Genomic DNA, 22,858 nt, shown 5'->3' with positions numbered 1-22,858 from the left:
CCCACTAAGATGGCTACAATCAAAAGGCCAGATAATAACAAGCATTGGCAAGGATGTGGAGCAATCAGAACCTTAATACAATGGTGGTGGGGATATATAATGGTGCAGCCACTTTTAAAATCCAGTCTGTTAGTTCTTCATCATTGATATGGTTTGACTCTGTGTCTCCACCCAAAACTCATCTTGAATTGTACTCCCATAATTCCCACGTGTTGTAGGAGGGACCCACTGGGAGATAATTTGAATCATCATGGTGGATTCTCCCATACTGTTCTTGTGGTAGTGAATAAGTCTCACAAGATCTGATAATTTTATCAGGGGTTTCTGCTTTTGCATCTTCCTCATTTTCTCTTGCCGCCACCACGTAAAAAATGTGTTTCCCCTCCTGCCATAATTCTGAGGCCTCCCCAGTCATGTGGAGCTGTAAGTCCAATTAAACCTCTTTATCTTCCCAGTCTCTGGTATGTCTTTATCAGCAGCATGAAACAGAGTAATACAGTAAATTGGTACCAGTAGAGTGAGGCATTGCTGAAAAAATACCCGAAAATGTGGAAGCAATTTTGGAACTGGGTAACAGGCAGAGGTTGGAACAGTTTGGAGAGCTCAGAAGAAAATAGGAAAATGTGGGACAGTTTGGAACTTCCTAGAGACTTGTTGAATGGCTTTGACAAAAATACTGATAATGATATGGACAATGAAATCCAGGCTGAGGTGGTCTCAGATGGAGATGAGGAACTTGGTGGGAACTGGAGCAAAGGTGACTCTTATTATGTTTTAGCAAAGAGATTGGCAGCATTTTGTCCCTGCCCTAGAGATTTGTGGAACTTTGAACTTGAGAGAGATGATTTAGGGGATCTGGTGGAAGAAATTTCTAAGCATCAAAGCATTCAAGAGGTGACTTGGGTGCTGTTAAAAGCATTCAATTTTAAAAGGGAAGCAGAGCATAAAAATTTGGAAAATTTGCAGCCTGGCAATGTGGTAGAAAAGAAAATCCCATTTTCTAAGGAGAAATTCAAGCTGGCTGCAGATATTTGCATAAGTAACAGGGAGCTGAATGTTAATCCTCGAGACAATGGGGAAAATGTCCCCAGGGCATATCAGAGATCTTTGTGACAGTCTCTCCCATCACAGACCCACAGGTCTAGGAAGAAAAAATGGTTTTGTGGGCCAGGCCCAGGGTCCCCATGCTGTGTGCAGCCTAGGGACTTGGTGCTCTGTGTTCCAGCCACTGAAAGGGGCCAACACAGAGCTCAGGCCATGGTTTCAGAGGGTGCAAGCCCCAAGCCTTGGCAGCTGCCACGTGATGTTGAGGCTACAAGTACACAGAAGTCAAGAATTATAGTTTGGGAACCTCTGCCTGGATTTCAGAAGATGTGTGGAAATGCCTGGATGCCTAGGCAGAAGTTTGCTGCAGAAATGGGGCTCTCATGAGGAACCTTTGCTAGGGCAGTGCAGAAGGGAAATGTGGGGTTAGAGCCCCCACACAGAGTCCCTACTGGGGCACTGCCTAGTGGAGCTGTGAGAAGAGGGCCCCCATCCTCCAGATCCTAGAATAAGTAGATCAACCTACGGCTTGCACCATGTGCCTGGAAAAGACACAGACACTCAACACTAGCCCGTGAAAGGGAGGGAGGCTGTACCCTGCAAAGCCACAAGGGCGGAGCTGCCCAAGACCATGGGAACCCACCTCTTGCAAAGCCACAAGGGCGGACCTGCCCAAGACCATGGGAACCCACCTCTTACATCAGCATGACCTGGATGTGAGACCTGAATTCAAAGGAGATAGTTTTGCAGCTTTAAAATTTGACTGCCCCACTGGATTTCAGACTTCCATGGCCCTGTAACTCCTTCATTTTGGCCCATTTATCTCATTTGGAATGGCTGTATTTACCCAATACCTGTATCCGCATTGTATCTAGGAAGTAACTAGCTCACTTTTGATTTTACAGGCTCATTGGCAGAAGGAACTTGCCTTGTCTCAGATGAGACTTTGAACTGTGGACTTTTGAGTTAATGCCAAAATTAGTTAAGACTTTGGGGGACTGTTGGGAAGGCATGATTAGTTTTGAAATGTGAAGACATGACATTTGGAGGGGCTAGGGGTGGAATGATATGGCTTGGCTCTGTGTCCCCACCCAAATCTCATCTTGAATTGTACTCCCACAATTCCCATATGTTGTGGGAAGGACCCAGTGGGAGATAATTTGAATCAGAGTGGTGGAGTCCCCCATACTGTTCTCGTGGTAGTGAATCAGTCTCATAAGATCTGATGGTTTTATCAGGGGTTTCCACTTTTGCATCTCCCTCATTTTCTCTTGCCACCACCATGTAAAAAGTGCCTTTCACTTCCCACCATGATTCTGAGGCCTTCCAGCCATATGGAACTCTAAGTCCAATTAAATATCTTTTCCTTCCCAGTCTTGAGTATGCCTTTATCAGTCAGCAGCATGAAAATGGACTAATACAATCATGTTAAACATAGAGTTACTATTTGATCCAGCAACTCTACTGCTAGTTTTGTATCCCCAAGAAAAATGAAAACTCATGTTCACACAGAAACTTGCACACGAATGTTTATGGTAACATTATTCGTAATAGCCAAAAGGTAGAAACAATCCAAATGCCTGGCAATTGATGAATGAATACAAAGGTGGTATATGCATACAATAGAATATTATTCCCCAATAAAAATAAATGAAATACCAATACATGGTACAACATGGATAAACCTTAAAAACATTATGCTAAATGAAAGAAGCCAATTACAAAAGACCACATGCTGCATGTATGATTCTATTTCTTTGAAATGTCCAGAATAGGCAGATCTATACACACAAAAAGTAGTTGCTTGGGGCTGGGAGGTATGGGGGAATTGAAGAGTAATAGCTAAAGGGCACAAGCTTTCTTTATGACATGTCACAAATGTTCTAAAATTGATTGTGATGATGGTTGCACAACTATGTGATTATACTAAAAATCACTGAGCTGTACAATTTAAATAGGTAAATTGAGAGGCTTCAAGATGGCTGACTGAAGGCATCTGGTGCTTGCCTCCTCCACAAAGAAGAACCGAAATAGAGTAGAACACTTTGAATATATCATCTAAGAAACAACACTGGAATTCAACTGAGAAATTACAGGAAAAACCCAAAGCAAGGAAGGAGAGGGAAGTCAGGCAGTCTGCTTGGCCAGGATTAGCTGGGAGCCTGGGGAGGCTCCACAATGCAGCGAAAGGATGAGTGAGTGATTCCCAGAGATTAACATTTCCACTACAGACTCCTGCATCCTCTGCATGGGAAAGCCCTAGACCCTTGCAGTCTTCAAGACTAATATCAAAAGCTGCCTGAAGATCAAAGGCATTGCTCCAGAAAGAGAGCTCATGCTGGGCCCCGCACACCCCAAGCCCTAAGCAGCTATAGCAAAATGCCATATTGAGAGCCCAGCTTCCAACAGACCACAGACTCCAGGGCAGAAGAGTAAGCCATTAGCAAAACCCCACTGCCCCCCACAATGAAGCCACTGCATATTTTCGTGCATTGCAATGACAAACCCCCCTACCCTCAACAGCTGCTTATGGCTGCCACTGCCAGGATTCAAGCATGAGCAAAATGCATACTCCTCAGCCATCTGCATATGGCTCCTGCCACTAAAAGCAACCCTGCTCCTCCCACAAGCCCTGAGCAGGTCTGCAGTGCAGCCACTGCAGTCCCCACCTGAACATTCTGCCTTGGGCCTGGAGATCACCCCACCCCTGCCGACCACAGCCAGCACTTGCAAGCCCCACTGGCAGACCTAAAGGACACAACTGCGTGGCTCACTCTACCACCCAAACCTCCTAGTGCCACAGCACACAGTGCAGGGACCTGGAGATTGCCTAGTCCAGTCCATCACCATTGGCACTTGAGCACTTCTCCCAGGGGCCTGAGGTGAGGCTCATTCGGCCTGCCACTGCCACTGCAGTTGACACTCGCCCACACACGCTACCAGTGGGCCTAAGGCTCACCCTGCCTCTGCCTACCACAGCTAGTACCTGCAAGTACCCCTGGGAGGACTAAGGACCAGTTTGCCCAGCCTTGCTCTGCTCCCCCACCACCAGTACCAGAGCATGTGGTCCAGAGACCTGGGGACTACCCAGCCCAGTCCATCATTGTTGGCACCTGAGCACTCCTCCTGGAAGCTTGAGTTCAAGCCCACCCAACCTGCCATTACCACCACAGTGGGCACACACCTATAGGCCTAGGGACTGGCCCACCCAGCCCATCACAGCCACTGTCAACACAAGTACAGACCATGTAGGACCCAGAGATTAGTCCATCTACTGCTACTACAATCACCCATGCCATGACCATTGCCCAGGGGCCTGAAAACCCACCAATTTGCCTGGCCCAACTCTGCTACTACCAGCACCTGAGAAAGCCACCCAGGGATCCAAGAATTGGACTGCCTGGAACTACTGAAACCAGTGCCAGTATATGCCACCCTGGAGCCCAAGGACAGGCATGCTCAGCCCACTGCTGCCATCACAGAGGTCTGAAGATAGGACCACCTGGCATTGCTGTATCCAGCAAAACTTTGCCACAGTCTCCACTCCACTAACGATTGCACCCTAAGCCACTCAGGAAATCACAGACACCACTGACAATGTTTACAGCTGAAGAAATCATATGGTGACCACACTGCTGCACACATCCAAAATCAATGGCAAAGTGCCCGACCCAACCAACACCATAGATACATCTTCAAAAAAGTACCCTCCCCTATGAAAGCAAATTCCAAAAATTGAAAGAAACAACTGTTACACCAGATGCACAGACATCAGTGTAAAAACATATGAAACATGAAAAAGCAAGAAAATATGACACCTCCAAGAGAACACAGTAATTCTCCAGCAATAGAGTTCAGTCAAAAGCAAATCTATGAAATCCCAGATAAAATACTTAAAATAATGATGTTAGAGTAGGAGGGAAAGTGGCAGCTAGGAGGCAGGACTAACTTGCAGCTCCTACTTGGATGGACAGAGCAGCGTGTGGAGACTCACACCGTGAATGTTTGCTCCAAGAACCACCAAAAGAACATAACAGGAAAACCAAAATAATGCACAGACCCTTTGAAGGAAGGAGCTTGTTGCTGCAAACTATGAGAGGGGAAAGTCTGCCTCCAAACACACATCCTTACCGGGGAACCTGAAAACACAGATCATTGAAGAAGGATTTAACCTTACCTAGAGCTGAAGCAAATTCAGAGAGCCAAGTGAAGTAAAAAAGTAGAAGCAGAAGCAGGAAGAGCCTGTAGGCACTCCCAGTCCCCAAGGAAGCCATTTCTGACTTTATCTCACAGGGGTCCTTGGGGGAAGGCAGACAGTGGAATTAGGGAAGGGCCACAGGGTAAAGGAGGCTTCCAGCTGAACTATGTAATAATTTCAACCAAGTGCGAATTTTCTTGGGCAGAATCTGTGGGCTAGCAGGGTGAACGGAAAGTGTAGAGAGGAGCACAGAAGCTATGGCAGGCAGGGAGGGTCAAGACCTGAAAGACCTGCTTGCTTTCTCAGCAAGGAGGCTTGTAGCCTGAGGCAAGATCTCAGCCCTGCACACCGGAGGCCTGGATATAAATTCAGCTCTATGGAGCGCATGGCTGGAGTGAGACTGGCCTTGCTGGCTGCACAGGAGCTGGGTGAGGCCTGTCACTGCCAGCTTTCCCCCAGTTCCTTGGCCAACTGTACAAAGCAACAGAGGCAGCCATAATCCCCCTTGGAACATAACTCCATTGGCCTGAAAAATACACTCCCATCCCCCACAGTGGCCATGGCAAGCCGTGCCCAAAGAGAGTCTGAGCTCAGACACACCTAACCCCGCCCCAACCTTATGGTCTTTCTCTACCCACCCTGGTAGTCAAAGACAAAAGACATAAGCTTGTGGGAGGTCCATGGCCCCAACCATCACCAGAGAAACCCAATACTTACCCAGGTTACCTTAGGATAAGTTCGTATCCTCCTTCTACTAGCACAACTGGTGCTCTCTTGAAAGTGCCACCTCCTGCCTGGAAACCAATCAACTCAAGCCATTACAGTAACCCATAACAGAACAACCCTACTCCAAGGAAGGAGAAGACAACAGCCAATTCCACCACCTAACACATCCTGGCTACCCAGAGGTCCTGAGTCTATCCACATTACAACTTTACTACTAGCATAATCAGCATCCAAAAAAAAAAAGTGCACTAAACAAAACTACAACCAAGGTCTGTCACAGAATCCACTTCACTCCCCTACTACCTCCACCAGAGCAGGTGCTGGTCTCCATGGCTGGGAGACCTGAAGATAGATCACATCACAGGACTCTTTGCAGACACACCCTAGTACCTGCCCAGAGCCTGGTAGCTTCACTGGGTGGCTAGACCCAGAAAAGCAATAGTAGTCACTGTAGTCCAGCTCTCAGGAAGCCCCATCCCTAAGGGAAGGGGGAAAGCACCACATCAAGGCATCACCCCTAGGGCAAAAGAATCTGAACAGCAGAACTTGAGCCCCAGATCTTTCCTCTGACATAGTCCACCCAAATGAGAAGGAACCAGAAAAACAATTCTGGTAATATGACAAAACAAGTTTAACACCCCCAAAAGATCACACTAGCTCACCAGCAATGGATCCAAACAAAGAAGAAATCTTTGAATTGCTAGAAAAAGAATTCAGAAGGTTATTAAGTTATGCAAGTAGGCACCAGAGAAAAGTGAAAACCAACTTAAATAAATTTTAAAAATAATACAGGATATGAACCACAATGTCTTCAGAGAAATAGACATCATAAACAAAAAGCAATCACAACTTCTGGAAATGAAAGACACACTTAGAGAAATACAAAATACATTGTAAAGTTTCAACAATAGACTAGAAAAAGTAGGAGAAAAAACTTCAGAACTCAAATACAAGGCTTTCAAATTAACCCAATCCAACAAAGACAAAGAAAACAGAATAAGTAAAAATGAACAAAGCCTCCAAGAAGTTGGGGATTATGTGAAATGACCAAACTTAAGAATAATTGGTTTCCCCAAGGAAGAAGAGAAATCTAAAAGTTTGGAAAACTTATTTGAGGGAATAATTGAAGAAAACTTGCCTGGCCTTGCTAGAGACCTAGACATTTAAATAAAAGAAGCTCAAAGAACACTCAAAAAATTCATCATAAAAAGATTATCACCTAGGCCAAGGGCAGTGGCTCACGCCTGTAATCCCAGCACTTTGGGAGGCCCAGGCAGGTGGGTCACCTGAGCTCAGGAGTTCAAGACTAGCCTGGCTAACATGGTGAAACCCCATCCCTATTAAAAATATAAAAATCAGCCAGGCATGGTGGTGCACATCTGTAATCCTAGCTACTAGGAAGGCTGAGACATGAGAATTGCTTGAACCTGGGAGGCAGAAGTTGCAGTGAGCCAAGATCATGCCACTGCACTCCAGCCTGGGTGGCAGAGCAAGACTCTGTCTTCAAAAATAATAATAATTAAAAATAATAATAATAGTAATAATAATAATAAAGGTCATCACCTAAACACATAGTCATCAGGTTATCCAAAGTCAAGACAAAAAAACAAATCTTAAGAGCTGTAAGGCAAAAGCATTAGGTAACCTATTAAGGAAAATCTATCAGATAAACAACAGATTTATCAGCAAAAACCCTACAAGCTAGAAGGGATTGGGGTCCTATCTTTAGCCTCTTTAAACAAAATAATTATCAACCAAGATAATTTATAAATGAAGGAAAGCTTTATAAATGAAGGAAAGATAAAGTCTTTTTCAGAAAAACAAATCCTGAGATAATTCACCACTACCAAGCCAGCATGACAAGAACTGCTAAAAAGAGTTCTAAATCATGAAACAAAACTTCAAAACACACCAAAATAGAACCTTCTGAAAGCATAAATATTGCAGGGCCTATAAAACAATAACACAATGGGAAAAATGTATTCAGGCAATAACTAGCACTAGAAATAGAATAATACCTCACATCTCAATACTAACACTAAATATAAATGGCCTAAATGCTCCACTTAAAAGATACAAAAAAGTAGAATGGATAAGAATTCACCAACCACGTATCTGCTGTCTTCAAGAGACTCATCTAACACTAAGGACTCACATAAACTTAAGGTAAAGGGGTGGAAAAAGATACTGCATGCAGATGGACACCAAAAGCTCGCAGGAGTCACTATTCTTATATCAGACAAAAGAGACTTTAAAGCAACAACATTTAAAAAAATCAAAGAGAAACATCATATAATGATAAAAGGACTAGTTCAACAGGAAAATATCACAAGCTTAAATATATATGCACCTAACACTGGAACTCCCAAATTTATAAAAAATTACTACTAGACCTAAGAAATGAGATAGATGGCAACAAAATAATAATGGGAGACTTCAATACTCCACTGACAGCACTAGACAGGTCATTAAGACAGATAGCCAACAAAGAAACAATGGACTTAAACTGTACCCTAGAACAAATGGACATAGCAGATATTTACAGAGCATTCTACCCAACTACTGCAGAGTATACATTTTATTCATCAGTGCATGGAACATTCTCCAATATAGACCATATGATAGGCCATAAAACAAGTCTCAATAAATTTTAAAAAATTGGAATTATATCAAGCACTCTCTCAGACCACAGTGGAATAAAATTGGAAATCAACTCCAAAAGAAATTCTCAAAACCATACAAATACATAGAAATGTAATAACCTGCTCCTGCATGATTGTTGGGTCAACAATGAAATCAAGATAGAAATTTAAAAATTATTTGAACTGAATGATAACAGTGACACAACATATCAAAACCTCTGGGATACAGCAAAAGCAGTGCTAAGAGGAAAGTTCATAGCAATAAATGCCTACATTGCAAAGTCTGAAAGAGAACACATAGACAATCTCAGGGTACACCTCAAGGAACTAAAGAACAAACCAAACTCAAACCCAGCAGAAGAAAAGAAATAACAAAGATCAGAGCAGACTAAATAAAATTGAAACAAAAAATACAAAAGATAAATGAAATAAAAGTCTGGTTCTTTGAAAAGATAAACAAAATTGATAGACCATTAGCAAGATTAACCAAGAAAAGAAAAGAAAAGAAAAGATTCAAATAAGCTCAATTAGAAATGAAATGTGAGATATTACAACCAATACAACAGAAATACAAAAGATCACTCAAGGCTACTATGAACACCTTCATGCACATAAACTAGAAAATCTAGAGGAGATGGATAAATTCCATCTAGAGGAGTTGTGATAAATATAGAACCCTCCTAGATTAAACCAGAAAGAAATAGAAACTCTTAACAGACCGATAACAAGCAGTGAGATTGAAATGGTAATTTTTTAAATGGACAACAACAAAAAAAGTCCAGTACCAGATAATTCATAGCTGAATTCTATCAGACATTCAAAAAAATTGCTACCAATCCTACTGAAACTATTCCAAAAGATAGAGAAAGATGGACTCCTCCCTAAAGCATTCTGTGAAGCCAGTATCACATTAATACCAAAAACAGGAAAGGACATAACAAAAAAAGAAAACTACAGACCATATCCCTGATAAATATAGGTGCAAAAATTCTCTACAAAATACTAGCTGACTGAATCCAACAGCATATCAAAAAGATAATCCACCATCATTAAGTGGGTTTCGTACCAGGGATGCAGGGATGATTTAACATACACGTCAATAAATTCAATATATCACATAAAAAGAATCAAAAACAAAATCATATGATCATATCAATAGATGCAGAAAAAGCATTTGACAAAATCCAGCATTCCTTTATGATTAAAACCCTCAGCAAAATGGACAAAGAAGGGCCATACCTTAAGGTAATAAAATCCAGCTATGACAAATCTACAGCCAACATTATACTCACTGGGGAAAAGTTGAAAGCATTCCAAGAACAGGAACAAGTCAAGGATGCCCACTCTTGCTACTTTTATTCAACATGGTACTGAAAGTCCTAGCCAGAGCAATCAGACAAGAGAAAGAAATAAAGAGCATCCAAAATGGTAAAGAGGAAGTCAAACCATTGCTGTTCACCAATGATATGATTGTATACCTAGAAAACCTAAGTACTCAACCAAAGAGCTCCTAGATCTGATGAATTCAGTAAAGTATCAGGATACAAAATCAAGTACACAAATCAGTAGCACTGCTACACACCAACAGCAACCAAGATGGGAATCAAATAAATAACTCAACTCCTTACACAAGAGCTGCAAAAAATAAATGAAATACTTCAGAATATGCCTAACCAAGGAGATGAAAGACCTCTATAAGGAAAACTACAAAACACTACTGAAAGAAATCATAGATGACACACACAAATGGAAACACACCCATGCTCATGAATGGGTATAATCAATATAATATAACCAATATTGTGAAAATGAACATACTGCCAAAAGCAACTGACAAATTCAACAAAATTTGTTGTTGAATACTCATCAAATTTGTTGTTGAATATTCATCAAAATACTATCATCATTCTTCAACGAACTAGAAAAAAAATCCTGAAATTCATACGAAACTAAAAGAGATCCCATGTAGCCAAAACAAGACTAAGCAAAAAGAACAAATCTGGAGGCACCACATTACCTGACTTCAAACTATACTATAAGGCTATAGTCACCAAAACAGCACAGTAGTGGTATAAAAATAGGGATATAGACCAATAAAAGAGAATAGAGAACCCAGAAATAAAGCCAAATACCTACAGTCAACTGATCTTCAACAAAGCAAACAAAAACATAAAGTGGGGAAACGTACCACCCTATTCAACAAATGCTGCTGGGATAATTGGCAAGCCACATGTAGAAGAATAAAACCAGATCCTCATCTGTCATCTTATACAAAAATCAACTCAAGATGGATCAAAGACTTAAATCTAAGATCTGAAGCCATAAAAATTCTAGAATATAACCCTTCTAGACATTGGCTTAAGCAAAGACTTCATCACCAAGAACCCAAAAGCAAATGCAACAAAAACAAAGATAAATAGATGAGACCTAATTAAACTAAAAAGCTTCTGTGCAGCAAAAGACATAATTAGCAGAGTAAACAGACAACCCACAGAGTGGGAGAAAATCTTCACAAACTGCATCTGACAAAGGACTATTACATAGAATCTATAAGGAACTTAAACAAATCAGCAAAAAAAACCACAATCCAATCAAAAAGTGAGCTAAGGACATGAATAGACAATTCTCAAAATAAGATATACAAATGGCCAACAAACAGGAAAAAATGCTCAACATCTCAATGATCAAGGAAATGCAAATCAAAACCACAATGTAATACCACCTTACTCCTGCAAGAATGGCCATAATTAAAAACTCAAAAAATAATAGATGTTGCCACGGATGTAATGAAAAGGGAACACTTTCGCACTGCTGATGGGAATGTAAACTAGTACAACCACTATGGAAAACAATGTGGAGATTCCTTAAAGAACTAAAAGTAGATCTACCATTTGATCCAGCAATCCCACTACTGGGTATCTACCCAGAGGGAAAGAAGTCATTATATGTAAATGATACTTGTACATGCATGTTTATAGCAGCACAATGTGCAATCACAAAACATGGAACCAGCCCAAATGTCCATCAATCAATGAATGGATAAAGAAAATGTGATAGATGATAGATAGATAGATAGATAGACCATGAAATACTACTCAGTCATAAAAAGGAATAAAATAATGACATTTGTCACAACCTGGATGGAATTAGAGACCATTATTCTAAGTGAAGTAACTCATGAATGGAAAACCAAACATTGTATGTTCTCACTTACAAGTGGGAGCTAAGCTATGAGGATGCAAAGGTGTAACAATGATACAATGGACTTTGGGAACACAGTGGGAAGAGTGGGGGTGGTTGAAGGATAAAAGACTGCACATCAGTTACAGTGTACACTGCTTGGGTGATGGATGCACCAAAATCACAGAATCACCACTAAAGAGCTTATCCATGTAACCAAAAATCACCTGTTCCCAAAAAAACTATTGAAATAATAATAATTTTTTTAATTTAAAAAACAAAATAATGATATTAAGAAAGCTCATTGAGATACAAGAGAATAGAGAACAATAATACAAAAAATCAAAACAAATTCAGGATATGAATGAGAAATTTTCCAAATAGATAGCATAAAAAACCATCAAATGTAAATTCTGGAAATGAAGAATTCATTAAATGCAATATGAAACACATTTGAAAGCTTCAATATTAGACTTAACCAGGCAGAAGAAAAATTTCAGAACTCGAAGATAAGTCATTTGAAATAAACCAGGCAGACAAAAATACAGAAAAAAGAATTAAAAAGAATGAACAAAGCTTATGTGACATATGGAACACTGTCACATGACTAAATACTCAAATTTTCAGTATCCTGGAGGAAAGAGAAAGTGAAAGGGTTAGAAACCCTATTTAACAAACCAGTAGCTGAAAACAGCCCAAGTCTAGCAAGAGATTTAGACATCCAGATACAGAAAGGTCAGAAATCCCCAGACAGATACAATGCAGAAAGATCTTTCCACAGCATATTATAATCTAATTGTCAAAAGTCAAAGACAGAAAGAATTCTAAAAACAGAAAGAGAAAAATGTTTAGTCACTTATAAGGGAACCCCCATCAGACTAACAATGGACTTTTCAGCAGAAACCTTACAGGCCAGAAGAGAATGAGATAATATATTTGAGATAATATATTCAAAGTGCTGAAAGTAAAAAAAAAAAACTGTCAGTCAAGGATACTATTCCCAGCAAAGTTATACTTTGTACATGAAGGAGAAATAGTCTTTCCCAGACAAGCAAAGAATGAAGGAATTCATCACCACTAGACCATCCCTACAAAAAAATGTTTTTAGGGAATCCTGCACCTGGAAGCAAAGGGATAATATCTGCCTTCATAAAAATGCACAAAAGTATGAAACCCACTGGTAGAATGAAAACACAAATAAGAAAAAGAAAGGACTCAAATGTTACCACTATAGAAAACCACAAAAACACAATGATAATAAGAGTGAAAGAAAGGAACAAAGGATACACAAAACAATCAGAAATCAATTAATAAAATGACAGAAATAAGCCCTCACATATCAATAATAACCTTGAATGTAAACAAATTGAACTTTCCACTTAAACTAGATAGCCTGGCTGAATGGATTTTAAAAACATGACCCAACTATTGGCTGCCTACAAGAAAATCATCTCACCTGTAAAGATATATAGACTGAAAGTGAAGGGACAGAAAATGATATTCCATGCAAATGGAAACCAAAGGTGAGCAGGAATAGCTATACTTAGATAAAACAGAGTTTAAATAAAAAATAGTAGAAAGAGACAAAGAAGATCATTATGTAATGATAAAGGAATCAATCCAGCAAGAGAATATGACAATTCTAAACATACATTCACCCAACACCAGAGCACTAAGATATATAAGGTAAATACTATTAGATCTAAAGGGAGAGATGGACTCCAATACAACAATAGTTGAGGACTTTCAACACCCCACTCTCATCAGTAGACAGATCATCTAGATAGAAAATTAACAAAAAAAAATCGGATTTAAACTGCACATTAGACCAAATTTTCCTAACAGACATTTACAGAACGTTTCACCCACAGCTACAAAATACACATTCTTCTCATTAGCACACAGAACATCCTCTAGGATAGACCATATATTAGGACACAAAACAAGTCTCAACAAATTTTTTAAAATTAAAATTATATCAACTATCTGCTAAGACCACAGCAGAATAAAACTAGAAATCAATAATAAAAGGAACTTGGGAAACTACAAATACATAAAAATTAAACAACATGCTCCTAAACGACCACTGGGTCAAGGAAGAAGTTAACAAGGAAGTAAAAAGATTCCTTGAAACAAATGAAAAGCAAAAATTGTCATACCAAAACCTATGAAACACAGCAAAAGTAGTGCTAACAGGGAAGCTTCTAGCAATAAATGCCTACATCAAAAAAATAGAAAGATTCCAAACAAACAATCTAAAGGATGCACCTCACGGAATTAGAAAAGCAAGAATAAACCAACCAAAAATTAGTAGAAGTAAAAAAAAAAAAAAATCAGAACAGAACTAAATGAAATAGAGGCGAAAAAGCTACAAAGAGTCAATGATATCAAAAGTTATTTTTTGGAAAGATAAACAAAATCAATAAACCACTAGCTAGACTAACCAAGAAAAAAAGACAAAAGTCTCAAATAAACAAAATCAGAAATGGAAAGGAAACATTACAACTGATACCAAAGAGATACAAAAAATCATCAAAGACTGTTATGAACAACTATATGCTGACAAACCGGAAAACCTACAAGAAATGGATAAATTCTGGACACATAAAACCTACCAATATTAAATTAGAAAGAAATTAAAAACTTGAACAGACCAATAATAAGTAATGAGATTGAATCAGTGATAAAAATCTTCCAACAAAGAAAAGTTCAGGAATGATGGCTTCACTGCCGAATACTACCAAACTTTCAAAGGAGAACTCACACCAATTCTCCTCAAACCATTCCAAAAACTTGAAGAGGAGGGAACTCTTTCTAACTCATTCTATGAGATCAGCATTACCCTGATATCAAAAACAGAAAAAAGAATTAAATTTTTTTTTTATTTAAACTCTGTTTTATCTAAGTATAGCTATTCCTGCTCACCTTTGGTTTCCATTTGCATGGAATATCATTTTCTGTCCCTTCACTTTCAGTCTATATATCTTTACAGGTGAGATGATTTTCTTGTAGGCAGCCAATAGTTGGGTCATGTTTTTAAAATCCATTCAGCCAGGCTATCTAGTTTAAGTGGAAAGTTCAATTTGTTTACATTCAAGGTTATTATTGATAAGGATGCAACAACAACAAAACCACAGGCCAATACCCTTGATGAACATAGATGCAAATTCCTCAGCAAAATACTAGCAAATTGAATCCAACAACACATCAAAAAGATCAATTGGGTTTTGTCCCAAAGATGCAAGGATGGATCAATATATATAAATCAATAAACATGATCCATCACATTAACAGAATGAAGAACAAAACTCATATGATCATCTTAATGGATGCAGAAAAAGCATTTGACAAAATTCAACATGACTTTCTTATAAAAACTCTCAGTAAACCAGGCATTAAAGGAACATTCCTCAACATAATAAAGGCCACATATAACAAACCCACAGCTAACATTATACTAAGTGGGAAAAAGCTGAAAGCCTTTCTTCTAAGAACTGGAACAAGACAAGAATGCCCAGTTTTACCACTCCTATTCTACATAGTACTGCAAGTCCTGCTCAGAACAATCAGACAAGGGAAAGAAAAAGCATCCAAATTGCAAAAGAGGAAATCAAATTGTTTCTCTCTGCAGATAATACAATCTTATGTCTAGAAAATCCTGAAGACTCCACCAAAAAACTCTTAGATATAAATAAATTTGATAAAGTTACAGAATACAAAATTAGCATGCAAAAATCAGTAGCAATTCTACACACCGATAATGAAATATTTGAGAACAAAATCAAGAAGGCAATTCCACTTACAATGTCTACACAAAAAATAAAATAAAAGCCAGGCATGGTGGTTCACACTTGTAATTCCAGCACTTTGGGATGCCAAAAAGGATTGCTTGTGGGCAGAAATTCAAGACCAACCTGACCAACATAGAGAGGTGCCATCTCTACAAAAAAATAAAAATAAAATTTAATTAGCCAGGCATGCTGGTGTCATGAACTTGCAGTTCTAACTACCCAGAAGGCTGAGGTGGGAGTATCGCTTGAGCCTAGGAAGTCAAGGCTGCAGTGAGCTATGATAGCACCATGGAACTCCAGCCCGGGTGACACAGCAAGACATTTGAGACACTGTCTCAAAATGTATCAAATGGGACTATACTAAACTAAAAAGCTTCTGCACAGCAAAGAAAACAATCCACAGAGTGAAGAGACAACCTGTTAATGGGAGAAAATATCTGCAAACTATTCATCTGACTAGGGACTACTATCCAGCATATACAAAGAACTCAAACAACTCAATAGTTAAAAAATAATAACAATAATCCCATTACAAAGTGGGTAAAAGGCATGAATAGACATTTCTCAAAAGAAGACACACAAAGGGCCAACAGGCACATGTGTGGGGATTTCTTCCCACCAGCAATCAGTCAATTTTCCAGCAGATTATTCAGCTAGGTGTCCTCTTATTCAATTCAATTCTGATACTATCTATTCACAGATTGTACCAGCTCCCATAGGGTAAGGGCTCAGTTTTATAAGACTGTGTCCACTTCAGACACAAGTCACAGTTCCTAGGACCTCCTGCTTGGATTTCATTAATTTTCTAAAGTGGCTCATGGCATTCAGGGAAACACTTTACTTATGTCTACTAGTTTATTAATAAAGCATATAATAAATGATACAGATAAATGGACAGATGAAGAGATGGATAGGGCAAGGCACGTGGGAAGGGGCATGGAGCCTTCATGTCCTCTCTAGGCATACCAACCTCTAGGAACCTCCTCATGCTCAGCTATCCAGAAGCTCCTGAGCTTAGTCCTTTAAGGTTTTTATGAAAGCTTCATTCTATAGGCATAATTGATTAAATCACCATTGGTGATTAACTCAACTCTCAGCCCTTTGCCCCTCGCTTCTCCCTAAAAGTAGGGAGATGGAGCTGAAAGTCCCAACCCTCTAGTCACGCCTTCATGTCCTTTTGCCAAGCAGCCCCCACCCTGAAACTATCTAGGGACTTAAGACACTTTTATCACTCTGGAGATTCCAAGGGGTTTAGGAATAGTATGCCTGGACTTGGGGGCCAACACCAAATATGTATTTCATAATGCGACAGCCTCATACAGCCAAAGAACTTTGAAAAGAGCAAAATTCTTCAGACTCTGTCATGCTGTGTTGAGGCAAAGTAGCAAACATAAGAAGGAATATTTGCTCATTTTTGCTTAAACCCTATCTGTGATGAAATGCAGCTCTCCGGAAGATGCTTTGAAGACAAAACAGGATAGAACACACACAGCCTCCACATCTCTTGCTTGAGTCACTATATTTCTTAAAAAATAAATGACTCTGGCCCCTGTCTTTATTTACACATAAGAGAACACCTGCCAAGATTAGGGATTATGCCCCTGCAAACTGTAATCAGATGTGCTCTTGTGTTCATTTGATGTGATTTTGCATGTGCCGAATCCCCAAAACCTGTATAAGCAATGGGCTAAACACTGCTTTGGAGGTGTCTGACAGAACCTCTCTGAAAGCCTCCTCCCAGCACGTATGCCTCAGTCCATAGGCCTCCATAAGCCTCAGTAAGATTTCTAAATAAAACTAACTTTAATTATTTAAAAGCTTGCTTGTGTTTTTCTTTAGTCGATGGTCATGTCACATCTTTTCATCTGCACACATTCAGATACATGTAGGCTGTACTTTGCCTGTTGCTTCTCGATTTTGCCAGAAAAATACTACCTTGGGAGCCCCTGTCTCTCTCAAAGAGGACAGAAATGAGCAGTGGTCAACTGTTTTCCCAGTTAGTAAGAAATAAGAGGACAGGTGACCAGCTCTGGGCTTCATCTCTCTGGAATCCTCAGGAACTCTAGGCTTGTTAATACCACAACACTGAGTATTCCTGAAACAAAGGAAAAATACTTTTAAATTTTTTTAAAGAAAATATGGCCTATAATATTGAATACTAAAAACACAAATAGTAAGAAAAATGCTATTCTAGGCTCACATCTTTTTTTCAAATAAGCAGAGGGTGTGAGTACAGTTGTCCCTCAGTATCTGTAGAGGGTTTGTTCCAGAACCCCTACAGATATCAAAATCCACCGATGCTCAAGTCCCTGATATAAAATGGTGTAGTGTTTACATATAACCTATGCACATCTTTCCATATGCTTTAAATCATCTCTAGGTTACTTATAATACCTAATAAATGTAAATGCCATGCAAATAGTTGTTACACTATATTCTTTAGGGGATAATGACAAGAAAAAAGTCTATATACATATTCAGTATAGACATGACCACCTTTTTTTCCTGAATATTCTCAATCTGCTGTTGGTTGAATATATGGATGTGGAACCCACAGATATGGAGGGCCAACTATTTTGTGTCCCAGAGGCACTAGAATATGCATTGACCTCATTTTAAGAGTTAGGCAAAGAGAGCAGGATGAATGACCTTGGGAGACCCTAACCCCTCCATCAAGGGAAGTGTTTCCATTCATGAATACTAGGTGGGATACTGCAGGGGGGTTAATCACAGGGCTCTGTGGTTGGATCATTGAGATTCCTTCCAAAACTGTTAAAAGTAGAGATCAAATATTTGTGATATCTCATGTCATGTAGCCTATGGATAAAAAGGAATCAATTAATAACACAACCAACAACATGGATAAATCTCAAAACTATTATGCAAAGGGGAAGAAGCCAATCACAAAAGAATACATACTATGTGAGTCCATTTGTATGAAGTCCAACAGACCGAACGAATGCTTGGTTGCCTCTGGAGTGGGGATGTGCATTGGGGATGATATGCATTGGGAAAGGACACAAGGGGACTCTCCAGTGATAAAAGCTGTCCTCTATCTTGATCGTGCTGTTGAAATATGGAGATATACACTTGAGATCTGTGTACTCTATGTATGAGAACACTTTCCGTTGTTCAATGGCTCCATCCAATCTATCTCACTTATGTCAACAGATTGATATCAAATAAAACAGCACCTGTTATTTTATGATTAAATGCTTTACAGTTCAGGAGCCTCCTCTCCAACTTATTTTGTGCAAGCCTTTCCCTGTCCCTGATGTTCCAGCTGCACTGGCCTCCCTGAACTCACCATGTGCTTTCCAGCCTCAGGACCCTTGAATGTGCTATTTCTACATCTGGATTGGTTCTTGCCTCTGGTTTTCCATGGCTGGGTCTCACTCATCCTTCCAGTCTTATAACTGAAATATTTTATCTCCAGATTACTTGTCCCCACCCCTCGTACATTTCCTTCATTCTACTGTCTTACTTTGCAATTATCTATTTATTCATTTACTTAATGAACGGTAAGCTGATCTCTTTTTAACAGTGAATCTTTAGTGCTTAACCATACTACATATCTACAATATTTACTGAAAACAGAAATATGTTAGTGAACATGGACTTCAGGGCATACATTTTGTAATCTAGTTTTGGTGACTGTAAATCGCATAATTCATCCCTGAGCCAGGCATCAGCAGCCTTGTTTTTCTCCCCCGGGCCAATGAAGATACACAGGCTTTCCATGGCACACGTGAGGGAGGACATGGACTTGAGAATTATGAGGCTTGAAGAATCCTCAGAGATCACCTAGCATAACAGGAAACCAAGGATTTGGAGGGAACAATCTTGTCGCAGATCACACAGAAGATCAGGGCCTGGTTTGAATCTTACCTCTGCCCCAACCAGTTGTGTGACCTTGAGAAAGTGAAGATCTTTTTTGTGCATTGGTTTCCTCATCTGTAAAATAGGGATTTAATTTTACCCGCCTCAGAAGATTGTAATGAGGATTAAATGGGGTGATAAAACTACAATGTTTAGGACAGTAAATTGTATGTAATATAATATTATAAATATTAGCCATTATTAATATTATTTTGCCCTGAACTCTAGTCCAGCAATCTTTCTACTTCTCTATGGCACTTCTATAATAGACACCTAACACACTATAGATGCCAAATAAATATTTGTTATATAAATGAACAATGCTCATCCATAATAGTGACTCTAAAATATAAAAACATCCTAAAATTTTCTTCTGATTCTTCTGCTTAAGAAAAAAAATTTAAATAGAGCAAATGTTTTAAAAGAATGGCATTTAGGTTGGGCATGGTGGCTCATGCCTGTAATCCCAGCACTTTGGGAAGCTGAGGCAGGTGGATCACCTGAGGTCAGGAATTCAAGACCAGCCTGGCCAACATGGTAAAACCCCATCTCTAAATGCAATCAAAACCACAATGAGATACCATCTCACACCAGTTAGAATGGTGATCATTAAAAAGTCAGGAAACAACAGGTGCTGGAGAGGATGTGGAGAAATAGGAACACTTTTACACTGTTGGTGGGACTGTAAACTAGTTCAACCATTGTGGAAGACAGTGTGGCTATTCCTCAAGGATCTAGAACTAGAAATACCATTTGACCCGGCGATCCCATTACTGGGTATATACCCAAAGGATTATAAATCATGCTGCTATAAAGACACATGCACACGTATGTTTATTGCGGCACTGTTCACAATAGCAAAGACTTGGAACCAACGCAAATGTCCATCAGTGATATACTGGATTAAGAAAATGTGGCACATATACACCATGGAATACTATGCAGCCATAAAAAAGGATGAGTTCATGTCCTTTGTAGGGACATGGATGAAGCTGGAAACCATCATTCTCAGCAAACTATCACAAGGACAGAAAACCAAACAGCGCATGTTCTCACTCGTAGGTGGGAATTGCACAATGAGAACACTTGGACACAGGGTGGGGAACACCACACACCAGGGCCTGTCGTGGGGTGGGGGGAGGGAGGGAGATAGCATTAGGAGATATACCTAATGTAAATGACGAGTTAATGGGTGCAGCACACCAACATGGCACATGTATACATATGTAACAAACCTGCACATTGTGCACATGTACCCTAGAACTTAAAGTATAATAAAAAAAAAATTTTTAAACCCATCTCTATTAAAAATACAAAAAATTAGCTGGGCATGGTGGTGGACACCTGTAATCTTAGCTACTCAGGAGGCTGAGGCAGAAGAATCGCTTGAATCCAGGAGGCAGAGGTTACTGTGAGTTGAGATCACGCCACTACACTCCAGCCTGGGCAATAAGAGTAAAACTCCGTCTCAAAAAAAAAAAAAAAAGACTGATATTTATTAGTGTATTCTTTAATTGTCTGTAAAATTCTCTTATACAGAAGAACTCTTCTTTCATGACAGGGATTAATGCAAAAATGAAATATAAGGCAACATAGTATTGCACAGGCTGAGAATCTAGAACTTCAAGGAACAGCGGACATCATCTAGATTAATAGTTCTCAACCGTGGTGGCAAGTATACTCTCCCAAAAATATTTTATACATACATGTGCAGTGTACTGAAATCCCATGCTAGTCTGAGGCTCCAGACTCTCTGGGAGCGAGGCCCAGATTTCAGTCTTGGTCAGAGAGCTCCAAATGACTATTGTGCAACCTGGTTTGAAAATTGACCTAGTCTAATGCTCTTATTTTATAAAGGAAACCTTGGGCCCAGAGATGAAAATGGACTTGCATAAAATGGGGAAGCACATTAGAGGACTTTCCAAAGCAAACGTTTTCTTCTCCCAAGTCACAGTCCAGCTCTGGTCTCACAACACTGAAATAGTTGTCGTGGTTAATGGTGTGCTGGTAAACCAGCAATCCAGAAAAAAAAAAAGGCTCTGATTTGTACTATTTGCCAATTTCCATGGTATAAATACTACCACCATGGTTAATTTCATGCTACCAATGTTTAAATAACCAGCTCACAAAATTCCTGTGTATTTAATAATCAGGTCTCAAGGGCTGGTACATGCTGGCTCCAGAACACTACTGTGACCATCGCCCATCTGCATCAGTATTACATCAGAAACCCTAGCCCTATCTGAGACTGACTCAATCCAAATTATTATAGTTGCAACCCAGAAGTCTGACTTTCTAAGAAGCAACCTTGATAAAACTCATACAAGCCAAAGTTGGAGCACCATGCTGCATGGAATAATGCAGCAGTCTCACAGGTACCGTGGATAGTCATGAGTTGATCCTATGAACCAATAGGAGGACCTTATCTAATGTGGTTATCATCTCATCATGGACAACCCAGCGCCCATGCCACCTTGTGCACAGTGATGAAAGCATAGCATTGTCTTTGACTAATGAGACCCTGATTCATTTTGACAGGAAGACAGATGTCAGCTTTCTGAAGAAAGTGTCAAGCATTTGTCCCTTACAAGGACTGGGAAGAAAGAGCACACATTTTCCCTGTTGCCCTGCCCTTGACATATTTATAACATCCCAGGACTGGCCCTGACCATCCTCTTCCAAGTAACGGAATGTCAAGATGACTGCAGAGATTATGCTGTGAGTGGAAAAGCTTTATAGTAAGCTGAGGTGATCACCAGCCTCCCTGAGCTAAAATAATCACAGGCTTTTTTTCTTAGTGACCCCTGTCCTACTCTCAGGCACCTTATATCCTCAAATCTTAAATAGAGTTAAGAGATTGGGCAGGCCTGGCCTAGTATTCTCCCTACTTCCACTGGACATAAGACATGTTTTATGTAATCCTGGAATTTTTATACCAATCAAATACTATGGAAGTCATCAAGCTGAATAGTGACCATAACCCCAAATTCATGGATGCCCTGAACTCTAATCCAGACTGAACCACTCTATCCCCAGTTAGAAAAACTCAATTAATCCTGATGAGCTTGGATCTCTAGAAGATATTAGGAATATAGAGTCAGCTGGTAGGCAGATGTTATATCAGTCCATGAGCATCATGCCAGGTAGGTGGCACACTCTGACTTCTTGTCACTTCCATGATCCAAAGAGAGCATCTCACCTTGTCACTGAAAATGTAGAGTTTCTGCACCTGAATTAAGGCCAAGGGGAAAAACAAAGGTGCAAAGCCTGAGACCTTCCACCATCTGCGCATCATACTGTGATGTGGTGAAAATCCTGGGGAGATCCTCAACCTTCATTGCTCACTGCCAAACCCCAACTCATGCTATCACTAGCCCATAATGCAGTCACACTTCTAA

General features: G+C 39.8%; 1 long non-coding RNA gene across 1 annotated transcript in view; it reads left to right on the top strand.

Moving 5' to 3' along the window:
• LOC115837268 overlaps positions 1-22,324 on the top strand; it is a 45,846-nt gene extending 23,522 nt beyond the window's left edge. Inside the window, exon 3 of the long non-coding RNA XR_004032322.1 lies at positions 21,999-22,324. This is a non-coding gene — a long non-coding RNA (uncharacterized LOC115837268). The remainder of the gene's footprint in view (positions 1-21,998) is intronic.
• Positions 22,325-22,858: the final 534 nt, after the last annotated feature.

Source organism: Nomascus leucogenys, chromosome 2, assembly GCF_006542625.1.
Source record: "Nomascus leucogenys isolate Asia chromosome 2, Asia_NLE_v1, whole genome shotgun sequence".
Classification (NCBI taxonomy): domain Eukaryota; kingdom Metazoa; phylum Chordata; class Mammalia; order Primates; family Hylobatidae; genus Nomascus; species Nomascus leucogenys.
This window is presented reverse-complemented; position numbering and strand designations above follow the sequence as displayed.